General features: G+C 35.2%; 1 protein-coding gene across 8 annotated transcripts in view; it reads right to left on the bottom strand.

Annotated features, from left to right (window-relative positions):
- Positions 1-4,205, bottom strand: part of LOC118736224 (protein no-on-transient A-like) — an 89,718-nt gene that overhangs the window by 71,951 nt on the left and 13,562 nt on the right. Inside the window, exon 1 of one of the 8 annotated variants that reach the window (XM_036466352.1) lies at positions 39-306. The exons of 6 other annotated variants lie outside the window; for them this stretch is intronic. The gene's annotated coding sequence lies outside the window, so the exon portion shown is untranslated. Of the gene's footprint in view, positions 1-38; positions 307-4,205 lie in introns of those variants that run through there. One more of the 8 variants, XM_036466342.1, reaches the window with a different exon arrangement.

The following is a 4,205-nucleotide window of genomic DNA, read 5'->3' as shown; positions in this document are numbered from 1 at the left end:
AGAAAACAAAGCAAATCAAATAATCAGCACATACATACAAGTTGAACTGTTGTATTAAAAATTTTATATTTTTGTCTTTTTTGCTTTTTGTTTTACATAAAATCACTGGGCAACCATACAACGACGACAATTCCAAACATCCGTTCGCAACGATTGACAGAAACACAGTGTGCCGAAACGAAGCAATGCTCACCGTGTACATGGTGTCTCTATTGTGAACAGTGTTGCCGTTTTTATCCATATACTTCAAAAGTGATTTGTGTTTGAGCAAATTTTCGGAAGATACTTTATTTTTTCGTTAATTTCGCGAGATACTTAAATTTTCCGCGTAGTACAAATTTTGATACATGAAAAAAAGAAAATATATATGTATGCAGAAGCCGCTCTTAAAATTTGATCGAAAATGTTTGCACCTTTTGGGGACCCATAAGCTTAAGGAAAAGTGCTTCAAACCAACTAAGTATAAATAAGGACGACTGCATTCAGTTTTAATTTACTTTTATTGCCTCTTACATATCTTTTCAGCTGCAGAGCGTATATTTTCAGATTTAAAATTGATCCAATTTAAAAAGAGAAATAGACTTCTATTACAAACTGTTGAGAATATAACTAGGCGCCTTCATAGTAGAAATAAAGTCGACACTGCTTCAGCTTTTAGACATAATTTCCAAAGAGTTTAACGTGGAATGTAACACATAATTTAACAATTAACGTAAATGATCGACACCTAATAGTTATACATGTCTTTGTAATCAAGTTTCTGTGAAATCTTTATAATATAATATTTTTGCTTAACTTTAAGCAAGCTTAACAACAATAGCAGTAACAGTTTTTTCTAACTTGATACTTTGATACTTAAAAAAACATCGAGATACATTTGATCAATTGTTTTTTTACGATACATTTTTTCAAGGCGTCGCGGCAACACTGATTGTGAACACATGTGTTTGTGGTGAGTTTAAGTGCTCGACTAGTGAGTAATATAAATGAGAAGCAAATGAGTTAAGGGTTTTAATTCATATTTTGTGAAAAATGTATTTCAATTGGAAAAGTGGATTTTATTTGTATTTTATTTGTTTTGAGATAAAAGTAACACACACGCCTTCATACGTGCATAAATATGTATGTAGATATGTTTTGTAAATGTATACATTTATGTATAAGTTCGTGCTAACTTGCATTTGTATCTACAAAAGTACATACTATGTACATAGTATATATGAATGTTTAAACATAGCAGAAAATTCCTCAGAGAGCTCCGCAGAGTTTTGAGTTGGTTCTTTACACATGTATGTATGTAAATATTTATGTATGTATACAAATGTGAATTTTCTACTACGATTATCTGCTACCATCCAAATCCAGTTTTCAAGAAAAATCACAAGAAATGTTTTTCGTTACTTCTGTTGCTTGAAAAAGCACTTTGCTTTTGCTGTAAATTTTCTTGAAGAAATAAATATACGAGCATTTTTTTCTTGACAGCTCCAAATGATTTAAGAAATTTTGATGTATAAATTTTATGTACATGAATTTTTCGTTTTTCTTGAGAGCCGGAAACAGTCCATAAGGGCAACAATTATTTATTCCTATAACGCAACAAACAAATGAAACTGTTTAAAAACTATTTTATTTACGTTTTAAGAAGACCTTCCGGTGTTCCGTACGGTCACGAGATGGAACAAAATTTGTTGGAGAGAAACGTGTAACAAACTTGTGAGAGCAGAAAGGAAAAGTGAGACAAACCCAATTGTCTTTCAATGCGAAGTAGCAAAAAATAAACTTATAACCAGTGTTGCCAAACACCGCCCTTTCCTTACAAAACTGGCAGGTTTTTTTCCATTTGGTAGGTTAGTAGGCTAGATTGGATTGTGGTAGGTTCCGCGACAATAGTTATTAGCGAAAAATATAAAATATAAAATATGTATCTCCAAACATTTTAGCAACCTTGTTCATTCATTGTAAGTCTAGAGGATTATCCCTAAAACTAACCTATTGGTCACATATGTGGCACTGGCCTGGTAGCCGAAAGCTACGCGAGTAAAGGTGGGTTCCACCTTGTCAAGCTGCACCGACTGGTCCGCTTGGCCATTACAGGAGCTATGGTCACCTGTCCAACGGACGCCCTTGGTGTTATTACAAGCATTCATCCTTTGTCTATTCTGTTTGAAAAGGAGGCCTGTTGGGGTGCCCTACGACTGCCCAATATTATCAGCAAGAAAATTTAGGATCTGCGGGTTCTAAAGCCATTCCTGGATAATCCCGAGTTATCCTTCAAACACTACAAGGTTAGAATTCCTGAAAGAGACTGCTGTAAAGTGATAATAACTATGATTGACGAAAATTCCCAAGCATGGTATACCGACGTATCAAAGATGGACGGCAGGAGTACTGGTGCAGGTATATTTGGACCAAAATTCCAGAAACCATATTCCAGGCGAAAGTCTTCGCAATCGAAGTCTGTGTAACAAGGACAAGTGGGGTCAAATTAAATATTATGTCGGATAGTCAGGCAGGTTAATGGTCTTAGACTCTTTTAAAACGACAGCAGGCTTGTGGTAAGCGGTAAAGCTTTTTCGAACCACTTTTAAGCTCACAATAACGTAACGCTGTGGTGGGTTCCGGGACATGAAGGGTTTAAAGGCAACGAAAGCTGACTATCTCGCAAACCGTGGAGCCCAAATGCACTTGCATGGTCCCTAGTCTTGTGTGAGCTGGTCGAGGAAACCCCAGAGCATATTCTAAGTGACTGCCCACGTATCATAAATAGCAGACTGATACAATTTGGGGAACGATTGTCTTTTTCATCCAAAATTTTAAACATGGCGCCCTCCAAAGTGCCTAACTTCTTAAATAGAATAAGGTTGGAGTGATTACAACTAGGGTTTAGCACAATAGATCTTCTTAGGTCACAGCGCGTGTATCCCCGACATAATAATAATAATATGTACATATGTGTAAAGAGGCTATCAAATTCAATGGCATTTGCCGTCAAATAAGTGAAAACGCCAAGTAAGATTAACCCCTGCCGGTCGAGAGGGTCTGGGTTGAGTACTCCTCGGGCATAGAGGATTTTTTATATTTTTTAATTTAGTATTGATTTTTTATTAGTTTTATTTTTTTAATAATCTTTAGATTTTAATGTTTAAAAAAATTAATTTTTTTTCAATGGATTTGTATGATATTAAAGCATTTTGGTTTATTTCCTAACGAAATTCTTATTGAACAAATTTCCTCGCTTCATATTCGCGTTTTTTTTTAATAAAATGGAAAACAATTAAGTTTTTCTCCATATTTTTATTTTTGAGACCTGCTCTTAGCCAGTTGACAAATTAGTGACCTTTTTTGAGACTAGAGACGTGATACAGCATACTGAATACCAAATATGTAGTCTCAAAATCCAAGCTCACCACCAAAAGTCACTATTAGTGACTAGAGACCGCTTACTGAATGCCAGGGTAAAAAGCACTATATTGATGGATTTCGATCAGGACAGGTCTTTAGTCGCATACGTGCGCTGATATATCGGCGATCTGTCTGCTTTTGGCTCATAATATTATCGGTAAAGGTATGGATATAGGAGATAAAGTTCTGTCAAATTATGTCGCGAAATTTTGACGTCAAAATATGACATAGTAGAGCTGTAAAACTAGCGATGGTACTATCGATACTATCGAATGGTTCTATTTTTTTCACTATCGAATGGTCGTTGGCCACCATCGATAGCCTTTGTTTGAGGAAATATATATACAGGCATGTTCTGCAAATCGTACGATATCAAATCGGTCCAATTCGCAATGTATCGTTGTATATTCCTAATCACAGTATTAAATGTTTCAAATGGAAACTGCTAAGAACACATCATTTACGTTATATCCATCGATTTAGTGCCAAATTTGTCCCTCTTTGTTATAAATCCTCCGAAATAGATTTTGTAAATCGTACCAATTTGAAATCGTTAATTTGCAGAAGATGCCTGATATTATTTATATTATATGTACTACTTAGTATGCATTTCTTTATTTTTGAAAATGGGAATTTGGCAACATTGGTTTGCTTACACATCACTATTTTTTTACCTATTACCGGGTTTTACGCGGTTAAAGTATTGAATTCAATTCCGCTTGCTAGTGGAAGAGAGGGGTTGAAAAGAAAAGGGAAGAGTACATATGCGTCTGTACCGTCAAGTGGTTTCAAGTTTCTTGCTT

This window comes from Rhagoletis pomonella, unplaced genomic scaffold (assembly GCF_013731165.1).
Source record: "Rhagoletis pomonella isolate Grant_MI unplaced genomic scaffold, Rhpom_1.0 Rhpom_scaffold_00001, whole genome shotgun sequence".
NCBI classification, from domain to species: Eukaryota; Metazoa; Arthropoda; class Insecta; order Diptera; family Tephritidae; genus Rhagoletis; species Rhagoletis pomonella.
The sequence above is the reverse complement of the archived record's forward strand: the minus strand, read 5'-3'. Positions and strand labels throughout refer to the sequence as shown.